The sequence below is a fragment of the Rhinatrema bivittatum genome, chromosome 7 (assembly GCF_901001135.1).
Source record: "Rhinatrema bivittatum chromosome 7, aRhiBiv1.1, whole genome shotgun sequence".
Taxonomy (NCBI): domain Eukaryota; kingdom Metazoa; phylum Chordata; class Amphibia; order Gymnophiona; family Rhinatrematidae; genus Rhinatrema; species Rhinatrema bivittatum.
Genome location: NC_042621.1, coordinates 261,543,933 through 261,557,274, shown reverse-complemented (window position 1 = coordinate 261,557,274; position 13,342 = coordinate 261,543,933).

Genomic DNA, 13,342 nt, shown 5'->3' with positions numbered 1-13,342 from the left:
TCTCATCCTCAGAAATGGAATCACTCATCAGAAAAATCAACCCTGCCTCCTATCCAGCTGACGCAATCCCAACGAAACACCTAAAATCTATCCCCGACATCATAGCCAAACCCATAACAGACATCATAAACTCATCCCTATCTCAAGGACATGTACCCAATAACATAAAGGAAGCCATAGTCAATCCCATCTTAAAAAAAACCCAAAAACAACTAAACCCACAGAGCTAAACAACTTCACTCATATCCATCCTCCCCTTCCTCGCAAAAATACTAGAAAAAATAGTAAACCAACTTATAGATCACCTCGAAAAATATAATTTATTTAACACTTTTCTATACCGAATTTCATGAAAAAAAGAATCATATCAATTGGTTTACATGGAACATAGGGTCTAAATAATTAACCATAAAAACAAGAGGGCAAAGAGCAAAAAGTTACATATAACGAGGAGAAAGAACTTGGGGGGGGGGGGCTAGAGTAGCCAGGAAGCAAAAGGACAGCATAACTGGGAGGAAACTATAACGGCGGAAACTATATGCTGAGACTAGGCGGGAGTGTCTAGTCAGGTAAGCGGAGTCTGGTTGAGTGGCATATTGACGTATTAGAAATTAAGGGAAGGCTTGAAGGAAAAGCTACACCCCTCCCAATTTGGCTTCTACAAATTCTGCAGCACAGAAACACTTTCCCTCACTGATACCATCCTCAAAGGACTAGATAAGGGCCAATCCTTCATCCTAGCCATGTTGGACATCTCAGCGGCCTTCAATACCGTTAATCCCAACATCCTTATCAACCGCCTAATGGAAATCGGTCTTTCTGGCATCGCATTACAATGGGTTATTTCTTACCTAGAGAACAGACAATATAAAGTCAAAATTGGCAAAATTGAATCAGTCCATCAAAATAACCCAAGGTGTACCACAAGGATCCTCTCTATCCTCTACCCTTTTCAATATATACATGCTCCCCCAATGTAAACTCCTAACAGATCTAGGCCTAACCTTCTTCATTTATGCGGATGACGTCCAAATCCTCATCCCCATCTCTGAATCCATTACCAATTCCCTCCGTCTCTGGGACAATCACCTCACTTCAATTAAACAACTCCTCAATCAAATGAACCTTGCACTCAATACCGACAAAACAGAGCTGCTATTAAACCATAGATCCAACGACATATTCCCCCCTATTTCCTCCCCCCAGCAAAACCAACCACCTATTTCATAAGAAGTAAGAAACTTGGGTGTCACAATAGACAATGAATTAAACCTTAAGAAATTCATTAACTCAATCATAAAAGATGGCTTCTATAAACTACAAGTCCTAAAAAAGCTAAGACCCCTCCTGCATCTAAACTACTTTCGAACAGTACTACAGGCCCTAATCCTATCCAAGTTAAACTATTGCAACTCCTTACTCTTGGGACTCCCAGCTATGTCCTTCAAGCCCCTACAAATGCTCCAAAATGCCTCCGCTAGAATACAAACACCAGAAGAAATAAACACATCTCCCCCATACTAAAAAACCTACACTGGCTTCCAATACACCTCAGAATACAACTTAAGAGTCTTACTCTAATCCGCAAAACCATATACAACCAAAACATAAACTGGTTCAACACATCCTTCCACTTTAACCCCCCCCCCCCCCCACCGAAGATCCACACAATCAGCCAATAATGGCACTCTACCATCAACCTCACCCAAATTCGTTAACCTTGCCTCGACACGAGCACGTGCTTTCTCCATTGCCGGTCCTTCCTTATGGAACACTATGCCCCTAGACCTAAGGCTAGAGCTCAACACTATTAACTTAAAAAAAAAAGCTGAAAACCTGGCTTTTCAAACAAGCCTACCAATAACACGCATTCCATCTAACACCACACACGCTACCTTCCCCCCTCCTCACCCCCAGTCTACCTCTCCAGTATTAATAATTCAACATGTTCCTCACATGTTTCCTCAGCAACGTAAATAGTTTTAGTTAATGTTTCCTCGATAGCTTTGTATGTTTTGGTTCCTGCATCCCCTTCTCCCTCTCTGTCCCCGGAGTGTCCCTCCTTGTTAGCTCCTGGTTACCTGATGTGTTATAATGTAATTTCCCTCCTCAGTTCTATTGTTATAATGTAAACCGATGTGATGTGTAAACTAATGTCAGTATATAAGAGTTCAATAAATAAATAGACACAGTAAAGTAAATACAGAAGTACGTGTCGGCACTCGAAAGCTCTATCTTGCACTTGAGGCCCAAAGAAGGGAGTTCTAAATTATGATGTGAAATGTAAGAAGAGGAGTTAGCAAGGCCAAAAATACCTTCTTGGCATGGGCCAGATAGAACATGAAGTCATAGAAGAAAGAGTAACTGTGGCTGCATTCTATGCTTGAAGAAGAGAGAAATATGAATTAGATATTTAAAAAGGAAAACAAACCAGCCTCCTTAAGAGCAATTAAAATAAAGTCCATCACTCCTGAATCCTCCCTTGTGCTCGGTAGGTGGTGCTAGAGCTCCACTTTACAGTTGCAAGGAATGTCCTAGCAAAGCAACAGCTTTGTGTGTTTTGTTTTTGGTTTGTTTGATTTTTAATTGGATAATCCAACCCTAAATAGAATCATTAACTAAGGTCAGAAATGTATACAGGGTGAAGAATAGAACTGTGTTCTAGTTCCTCTCCCCATGTTACAGAGTTGCTGTAACATGTGCTTTCCCCATTCCTCTAATCCCTCATCTCCTGTCCCCTGGACATTCACCTTCCCCTGCAAACGCCCCCTCCCCATTGATATTTAATTCCCTAGTGTAGCTTTTTTTTTTTTTTTTTAGTTAACAGCCCAGAGGTAACAGGGCTGTTTTTAGGCTGGATCTGGTGCAGTACTGGAATGCAAGACTTGTCACAAGCCTCATGCCCATGAAACCAGGATCGAGTATTGGATGGGGCCCGAGGTTAACATGAGTGAGCACTAGGCAGAGTGGGGGGGGGGGGGGGGGTGTGGAGAGGCGTGGAAGTCATTACATTTTTTACACACTCAGATCCCCTCCTCTACTACCACCATGGTTTACAGTGTAGCAAGGAGAGTTTTTTATTATTTACATAAGTCATCCTACATGGAAGATGTTTTGCTGGTTTCCCGTAGTATTTAAAGTGGAACTGCTAGGGCTTAAAGAGAGTTAAACAGAGTTCTGAAAGAGAGAGAGGCAGCTTGAGTCTCGCTTGCTCTAGAGAAGGAAGAATGGAACTGAAGTGGAACAAGGTTAGCGTTCCAGCTCCAGGAGAAGAACGAAAAAGGTCTACTAGCCCTGTGAGCCAAAACTGTACAATTGAGTCTACATCTCAAAAAGTTCTTCCTTCCTAATCTGAGAAGTGGAGAGTCATCCTTGGCAGCTTCAGAAATACAGGAGAAAGTCTGGAGCGGTAACGGGAATTCCCACACTTACTCCTAGGGAAGTCCTAGAGGCAAGGGGGCCACAGGGACCCCAGGAACTTACATTTTCTTTGACTATAATTTCAGAAAAGAGCATCTCTCTCATTCAAATTACTTTTTGCATTTTGATTCCATCAACTTTCCTTGGACTGGAACAACCAATGTGTGATTGGAGACTTTTATTTGTTATATTGTTGTTCTGATCCTCAAGGGCCTAGAAGCATTTGCTTTCCCCCGTTCCAGAAGAAACATCAGGGCCCTGATGAGTTTTGCCTGGCCTCAGCAGCAGCCAATGCCAGTGAGCTCTGAGGAAAAGGTGTTACAGGTTTTAGGCTGCATAGGGAGAGGCATGACTAATAGAACAAAGCTGTAGTATAGGTTATTGGTGAAACCTTGCCTGGAGTATTGTGTCTAATTCTGGAGGCCATATCTCTGGAAGGACATAGAATGGAGCAATCCAGAAAAGGCTGACTAAAATGGTGTGAGATTTGTACCAAAAGCCCAATGAGATGAGATTTAAAGATCTAAATAAGTATAAGAAAAGGAAAGACACAGGTGATATGATAGAAAGATTGCAATGCATGCAAGGTTAGATTTTTTTTTTTTTTAATGGAAAGGAAGTTTCAGAGCAAAGGGTCATGAAATGAGGCTCCAATGAGACAACCTTAGGAGTAATGTCAGGAAATATTTTATAAAAATACTTCCAATACAAGAAATGAACCAAATGGCTCACCAAAATATACCACTCAAGAGCAAAAGGTAACACTGGTAGCACTTCACTTCTTTTCACAGGTGCATATCTCAAGTGGACATTTGTGGATAAAGGAGGGCTCATAACACTGTTAGACTCATTTTCTGGTCATACTTGTTTTTGGGGATTCATTGCCCCCTTCTAACAGCACAAACTGTGAATCATTAAATAAAAATAAAGAGAAACCATGTGTTTATCATGTGTGTCCAATCTATGTGAAAAAAAAGTAATTGAAAGGGTCATTTAAAGAGACTACTGTGTATCACTCAAGGGTTTGCTCTATCAAAACAAGTGTGCACTGTTACTTATCTTGTGGGCATCAAAATAACTTGGATCTTGTCATGGATGTGTCTTGATCATTGCTGTGTTTTGTTGACCAACATTGCTTTGCACTGTTCTAAGGAGCCCTTATTAGGAATTGCATTCCACTTTTGTACAAATTGTTGGTCTTCTACATAAGGTGTAGGTTCTTTTAAAATTCTTAAACCTCTGGGAATTCTGCCCTTACAGCAATACTCAGTTGGTGTAATGCAATTCTGTGCAGATTAAGCATGTACTATGTTGAGTAACTGTTGACTATTGAGCATTAGGAATAAATGCATCATTATTAAAAGGCAAGTATTCTGAATTAATTTAGCAAGACCATCCCATGACTAGCTAAGGGTGCTCTTCTAAGAAAATGCCACCTAAGATATAACAGTAGATAAGATTCTAACTGCATTACAAGCCCTCCTTTATCCATGAAGTGCTGTCAGCGTTACCATTGATTCTTGATCATCTTTGATTGTGTGAGGAAATCTTGTATCACAGAAAAGATGGTAGATGCATGGAGTGCCCTCCTGCAGCAGCCGGTGGAAGCAGCAAACCTTAAGAGGGCATGGGCTAAGTGCAGAGGAACCTTGTGAACAACCTAGCAGCATCTGTTTAAATATTTAAAGTGCCTACTCTCACAATTCAGTAACTAGTGTTGGGAGTTCCAGAGCTAATGGCAAAGTAGGTAATGTTAAACATTAGAAGGTCTACTGGAAATGCAGTCAACCATGCAGTCAGGTCTGTCTGGCAACCTGTGATGACATCATATAGCAGCTGCGTCTGTCTGGCAGCCTGCAAATACAGTAATAACTAGAAGCCCTAACAAATACAGGCACTCAGGTAGCTAGGTCTGTCTGCCACGGTACCCAGGGTTCCTAGGAAGCTGGATGTTTTGACAATAGCCCCACTGGCATTGGTAGTAGCTATTTAGATTATTACAAAACTTTGTGAATAGAGATGGGAAAGGAGATCTGCTGGGTGTGAACTAAATGGGGGATATTGTATGCTTATCTGCCTAATATGGCGGCATACAAATGTCCTGGATAAGAAGCAATATGCTACTGCTGGTCATACTGTAGTGCAGGCAACTAGTATATATCCTGATAATGTAGACAGGAATAACTGGGCAGACTAGATAAACCAGATTACTATCAGGTCTATACTGTAAAGTGCGGTTGGAGATTCTTCGTCTGCAACTCGCTGTGGGCGCACAATTGGGACGCGTAAAGCGATCCTGCGATACAGTCTCCAGTTTCACGCGTCCTTAGCGCTTCTTGAAACCAACGCATAACCCTTTCCGCACCCAGCATGTATATCATATGTAAATGAACGAATTAGCTATTTAGTGAAGGAATTAGCTATTCCCTCCCGATACTGTGACGCGCGCTCCGATTATCTCCTTTGTAACCCGCTATTTTGCCGCATCCTTACGGACCGATACAGTAAAGTCCGCGGGAGAGCAGACGAACGCCCGCTCTCCTGGCGCACGCACCAGCCCTTCGCTGGTGCGCTCGAATCTCTATTTAAATTAGGTGACGCGGTAGATCCAGGTAAAAGGAGGTGCTAGGGACACTAGCGCGTCCCTAGCGCCTCCTTTTTGACAGGAGCGGCGGCTGTCAGCGGGTTTGACAGCCGACGCTCAATTTTGCCAGTGTCTGTTCTCGAGCCCGCTGACAGCCACGGACTCGGAAACCGGACACCGGCAAAATTGACAGTCCGGTTTTCGGCCCGACAGCCGCAGGCCGAATTCAAATTTTTTTTTATTTTTTTATTTTTTACTTTTTTTACTTTTCGGGACCTCTGACTTAATATCACTGATATTAAGTCGGAGGGTGCACAGAAAAGCAGTTTTTACTGCTTTTCTGTGCACTTTCCAGGCGCCAGAAGAAATTAGCGCCGACCTTTGGGTCAGCGCTAATTTCTGAAAGTAAAATGTGCGGCTTGGCTGCACATTTTACTTTCTGTATCCTGCGCGCATACCTAATAGGGCCATCAACATGCATTTGCATGTTGAGGGCACTATTAGGTGCTGCGGGTTGGACGCGCGTTTTCCTCCCCTTACTGAATGAGGGGTAAGGGAAAATGTGCGTCCAAGAGCAGGCTAACAGTGCGCTCCATCAGAGCGCACTGTACTGTATCGGCCTCTCTGTGCATTAACTTTTCTGCATTGTTTTCTGGAGTGTAATCTAGCATTAATAATAAACACACTTTATTTCGGTATCTACAGTTGTGCTAATTCAGTGTGAGTATATGCAAGTGTGGCTTTTAGGGATGTGAATCGTTTTCCATATCGTCTTAACGATAGAAATCGTGTGGCAGGAGAAGAAAATCGTGTTTGGCACGATTATTTCATTGAAAAATCGTTAAAAATCGTTTTTTCCGATTAGTGCGCACTAACTCCCCATTAGTGCGCACTAACTCAAAATGATACAAATAGACACTTTCCAGGTCACTGAAGGTCAGTTAGGAATGAATATGTGTTCCTATTGGCTGGCAGCCCTCTTATCTATTGATGTTACCAAGGTTTCCACTGAGGTGATGGTTGGGGGGATGGGAAATGGAACTGGAAACTCATGAACACCAACAGAAAATGAAACAAAGTGTTCACACTTCCCAGGTCAGTAAAGGTCACTTAGGAATGAATATGTATTCCTATTGGCTGGCTGTGCTCTTATCTATTGATTTTACCAAGGTTACCACTGAGGTAATGGTTGGGGGGATGTGAAATGGAAACAGTTGGAAGCTTGACATGTGATGATCAGCACTCACGTGACTAGAACTTCTTTGTTTATTATTTTTGTTAGCAGGCACCTGAAATGCTAGTGCATGTTAAATTTGCCAATCACTGTGCATTTTAGAAAGGTGGTCCTGGCTGGAACTGTACACAGTTCAAATATATGTAATTGATTGTTGGTAAGTGTATTTTTTAAGTAGCCACACTGGCACAAGTATGTTTACTTTTCCTCCTACTTAACTCACTAGCTCAGCTTTGTAAGAAGGGCTTCTCTGCTTGAGTGAGGGTCAGGCAGCTCCCCCCTGTCTGTGAAGCCAGCCTCTCACTAGTAATGCAGGGAGGGAGCTGTCTCAGACTTCACCATCCTCCTCCCCCCCCCCCCTCACCCACACACCATTCACTAGCTGGGACATGGGGGAAGTCAGGAGTGAGGGTCAGGCAGCTCCCCCCTGTCTGTGAAGCCAGCCTCTCACTAGTAATGCAGGGAGGGAGCTGTCTCAGACTTCACCATCCTCCCCCCCCCCCCCACCCACACACCATTCACTAGCTGGGACATGGGGGAAGTCAGGAGTGAGGGTCAGGCAGCTCCCCCCTGTCTGTGAAGCCAGCCTCTCACTAGTAATGCAGGGAGGGAGCTGTCTCAGACTTCACCATCCTCCTCCCCCCCCCTCACCCACACACCATTCACTAGCTGGGACATGGGGGAAGTCAGGAGTGAGGGTCAGGCAGCTCCCCCCTGTCTGTGAAGCCAGCCTCTCACTAGTAATGCAGGGAGGGAGCTGTCTCAGACTTCACCATCCTCCCCCCACCCCCTCACCCACACACCATTCACTAGCTGGGACATGGGGGAAGTCAGGACTGAGGGTCAGGCAGCTCCCCCCTGTCTGTGAAGCCAGCCTCTCACTAGTAATGCAGGGAGGGAGCTGTCTCAGACTTCACCATCCTCCCCCCCCCCCCCCTCACCCACACACCATTCACTAGCTGGGACATGGGGGAAGTCAGGAGTGAGGGTCAGGCAGCTCCCCCCTGTCTGTGAAGCCAGCCTCTCACTAGTAATGCAGGGAGGGAGCTGTCTCAGACTTCACCATCCTCCTCCCCCCCCCCCTCACCCACACACCATTCACTAGCTGGGACATGGGGGAAGTCAGGAGTGAGGGTCAGGCAGCTCCCCCCTGTCTGTGAAGCCAGCCTCTCACTAGTAATGCAGGGAGGGAGCTGTCTCAGACTTCACCATCCTCCCCCCCCCCTCACCCACACACCATTCACTAGCTGGGACATGGGGGAAGTCAGGAGTGAGGGTCAGGCAGCTCCCCCCTGTCTGTGAAGCCAGCTTCTCACTAGTAATGCAGGGAGGGAGCTGTCTCAGACTGGTATCAGGGTTAGGGCACTGTGTGCAGGAAGATCACAACACTCCTGGTATTAATAGGGATAGGGCACTGTAAGAGATGACTGTAGTAGATTGAATAAAGATCTGATGTTTCTGCTCTCCTCACACCAAACAAAAACAACACACAAGCAGAGAAGCCCTTCTTACAAAGCTGAGCTAGTGAGTTAAGTAGGAGGAAAAGTAAACATACTTGTGCCAGTGTGGCTACTTAAAAAATACACTTACCAACAATCAATTACATATATTTGAACTGTGTACAGTTCCAGCCAGGACCACCTTTCTAAAATGCACAGTGATTGGCAAATTCAACATGCACTAGCATTTCAGGTGCCTGCTAACAAAAATAATAAACAAACAAGTTCTAGTCACGTGAGTGCTGATCATTACATTACTTTTTTTGTCAAGCTTCCAACTGTTTCCATTTCACATCCCTCCAACCATTACCTCAGTGTTAGCCTTGGTAAATTCAATAGATAAGAGCACAGCCAGCCAATAGGAATACATACATACATATTCATTCCTAAGTGACCTTTACTGACCTGGGAAGTGTGAACACTTTGTTTCATTTTCTGTTGGTGTTCGTTAGTTTCCAGTTCCATTTCCCATCCCCCCAACCATCACCTCAGTGGTAACCTTGGTAACATCAATAGATAAGAGGGCAGCCAGCCAATAGGAACACATATTCATTCCTAACTGACCTTCAGTGACCTGGAAAGTGTTTATTTGTATCATTTTCAGTTAGTGCGCACTAAATCGAGTTAGTGCGCACTAATGGGGAGTTAGTGCGCACTAACTCCCGTTAGTGCGCACTAACACGATTTAACGATTTTTAACGATAAATCGTTAGAATTTCTATTGTATCATGTTCTATAACGATTTAAGACGATATAAACATTATCGGACGATAATTTTAATCGTTGAAAAACGATTCACATCCCTAGTGGCTTTGTTTTCTTGAGTAGCAGATCCTGTCAGGAAGAAAGCCTACAGGATACTGACTTTATTTATGTTCAGGGCAGCGGATACTGCAGAGAGTTACCTGCAGGACACCGGTCTAGTTTCTGTTTTGAGTAGTGGATACCATCATCAAGGGAACCCTCAGGACAATGTACCTTTGTGTCCTTGTGTTTTACCACACCTGCACAGTGAACCTGTAACAGGGCCCCTACTGATTAACCAATGGTATTGAGAATGCACGGAGGAATCCCTCCAATCCTGCCACAGGCAAGAGGTTCCTGGCCACCCAGGCATGACCAAGTGGGGAGGAGGGGGAGGGGGAGGCTGAGACCACAGGGGGTATCAGGGGATAAAAATGTGTGAAAAACTTCTAGAAGAAATCATCATACATCTGCTTTTGACTTCTGGTGATGACCACTGCTTGTGCTTCTGGGAACTCAGTGCTAAAATCTTGAATTTTTTCAATGTTTTGGACCACAGTGCACCCTACTTATCATTTTATACTGCGCTGCTTTCACATGGACAATTTTGTGATTCGGTTATCTCAGGAAATGTTAGGCAACAGAAATGTACTTGCACACGGAAAGCTACACCATCCGCTAAGATGGTCTCAGAAGGTGCTAGTGCGTTTGAAGGAATATCGGAGGCGTCTCTGAAGGAATTGACTTGTGCAGTATTGGCTGCAGGAAATGATCAGCTCCAAAAAATTCAATCTTCTCTGGACGAGCTGCATGAGAAGTTTGAGCAAAAATTCGAGCAGTATTACCATGTTGGATTATACTGTGACAGCATTCGGAGCGCCTCAGCATGGTTGATTCATCGGTTCTCCAGCTTCAAAAACAGAGCCAGTGGTTAGAGGATAAGATTGACGATCTTGAAAACTGGAGCAGAATAAATAACATACGCATTCTGGGGCTGCCAGAATCTTTGCAAGGAGACCCTTTTGCAAAACGTGGTGTGCAGTAGGCCTGCTGGAGTTGTTTGGGCCTGGAGATGAGCAATCACCCATTTTTGGTGGAATGCGCCCATCGTGTGGGCCCCTTCCTGGATGCTGCCGTTCGACCCAGGCAAGTGGTTATTCGTTTCCTAAACTTCACGGACAAGATGAAAACATTAAGCGCGTATAAGAAGAAGAACGATATTTCTTACGAATCTGCGAAATTGCTTATTTTTCCAGATTTTTCTATGAAAGTCCTGGCTAAACACAAAGAAATATTTCCATATTGTCAACAGCTGTTTTGCAAGAACATTACATTTTCTTTACAATACCCGGCTCAATTAAAGATTTTTCATGAAGGCGGTAACACATTTTTACGGAAAATGAAGAGGTGAAAGCTTTCACCGCACAGCTTTGAAGATGCGATTTTTAACATCCTCCTTTGGACATGAGTTTCAAAATTATCCTAGCTGCTGTCTTATGTGGTTAATAGAGACTCATGGGACAGACTTCATGATTCCATCATAGCACTGGTTGGCTTGGTATGATAGCCGCTGATTCCCAGAGTGTTCCCCTGAACTTTGTGAGTTCTCCTACCAGATGGGGCTGAAGATGCAAGAACCCATGATAGCCTTGGTTTGTGTGCTTTTTTTTGGGGGGGGGGGGGGGGGGGTAAGAGCTACTATTGTTGTTGAGGGATGTTTGGAGAGTGGGAAGGGTTTGTATATATGTACGAATGTGTGATGTATGTCTGGTTCCCTATGAGTGAGCAAACTTTTGATGTGATCTTTAGTGAAACTTTGCAGCACTTTTACAGTTTTGCAGTGGTGTCTCTGGGTGGGGTTTAGGCTGGGGAGCCCCTCCTGAATTTTGCAGTTTGGATGTATGTTTCTTGGATAATGGCTAACCATATATGCTCACTTAATATTGATGGGATTCATTCTCCTGTAAAAAGAAAGAAAATGCTGACTACCTTGTGCAACCCCTCCTTAATGTACAAGTCCGGTATGGATAGGCACATAGACTTATTTGTAACTCTTCAGGGCAGGAACCCAGGCTAGCTGTACCGTCTCCCTTCCTTCCCAGGATGTCGGTTCGATAGACGGGGGGATGAAAGGAGTCCTCTCGGTCCCCAGTGCGGAGTGGCTAATTCTCGTTAGGTATCCCTGGGAGAAGGGTGTTTTTTTCTTATTTGCTGTGCACTGAGTGCCAAATAACCGTGCTGGAGTCACTGTGTTAGTGACCTAAAAATAATTCTTCACTGAAGACAATAATTGGGAAATGGCACAACTCTTTGATCCGCAGCAGCACAATGACATAGTCTGTTACCGTGGCCTCCCCAATCTGTGCAGGAATATCTCCGACTGGCCAGGGCAGTTCCTACCATCCAAGGGCTTGGAAGAAGAGGCTCCCCGGGTGGGCAGGTTGTCCTTTGAATGGGCAGAAATACCCCTTCCAACTGGCAAAAATACGTTATTCCTCTCTCTGCACAGAAAGAGAAATCTCTCTCTCTCCCCGCAGGGGCTGAAGAATCAGCGGTTGGGTGTCCTTTTGAAGGCTTTGCCTTTACTCACTGTTTGATGATTCAAACCTTCTTATGCACTCCTTGTTCTTTCCTTTGACTCCCTGATGGGAGGGATCCCTTGGAGCAGGATTCTCAGTGCTCCCAGCAGAGAGGAAGGGCGGGCAGTCAGAACTTCCAACCTGGATCTTGAAACCAGGTGTACAGAACTGAAGATGACTCCCACCAGACAGGTTGTGTACGGGCTGGGCAGGAATCCTCCCGACCCTGGCCAGGACCACCGAACAGCGATTGCTTGGCTAAAACTGTCTGGGTCTGTTAAACAATCTGATAGGCAAAGAGGAGTTGCAATTCTGGTGACTAAGAATACACCGTTTGTTTTTGAGCAACAATTTTCTGATGTGGAAGGCCGATATAGCTTAGTATTAGGTTCTATTTTTGGTACTAAAATAATACTGGCCAATATTTATGCCCCTAATCAGTACTCACATGGCTTTTTCACTGCACTAGTCTCCAAACTTGTCCAATGAGTAAGTTATTTAGTAGTTTTGGGTGGGGATTTCAATATCATGGATGAGCAACTGATTGAGTGTCGCCCATCTAGAACTCCCAGGAAAAATCAGGCACAGATAGGAGTTGGGTTTTTATGTTCTGAATTGTGTCTGATTGATGCATAGAGACTCAGACATATGAAAGATGCTAAATGTACTTTTCATTCTCATATTCACAATGTATATTCCCGCTTAGACTACATTTTAATGTCCTAATCCTTGTTCATAGAATTATTGGATGCAGATATCATTGAAATAGCTTTTTCAGATCATTCTATGGCCCAAGTGCAATTACCTTTTTTAGGGGGAAAAAGAGTCCTCCTTTATGGAAAATGTCACCTCTATTTGAGGATAAGGAATTTGTCACTTATTTGCGTAACAAATGACCAGGAGTATTTTGATTTGAATTCAACTGGCGTGAGTTCTATTGGGTTTTTTTGTTGTTTTTTTTTTTTAATGCTGCAAAATCTGTTTTGTGTGGCCACATTATCTCTTACCAAGCCCATCTTCATAAGAAAAGGAACCAGAGGGTTTTGTCCCTTTACTCCCAACTGGCTACTCTTAGGCACACACACACATACCTCCCTTTTATCTGGTGATCTAAAACAGCAAATTGCATCTGTGAGAGCTGAACTAAATGCTTTCTTGAACTATCAGGCACGAAAAGCATTTTCCATTATCGTTATCAAGGTGGGGACAAGAGTGGTAAAATGTTGGCTAAATTGGTAAAAAATACAATGCCAAAATCTCTCGTCACTCGCATTCAGTATGA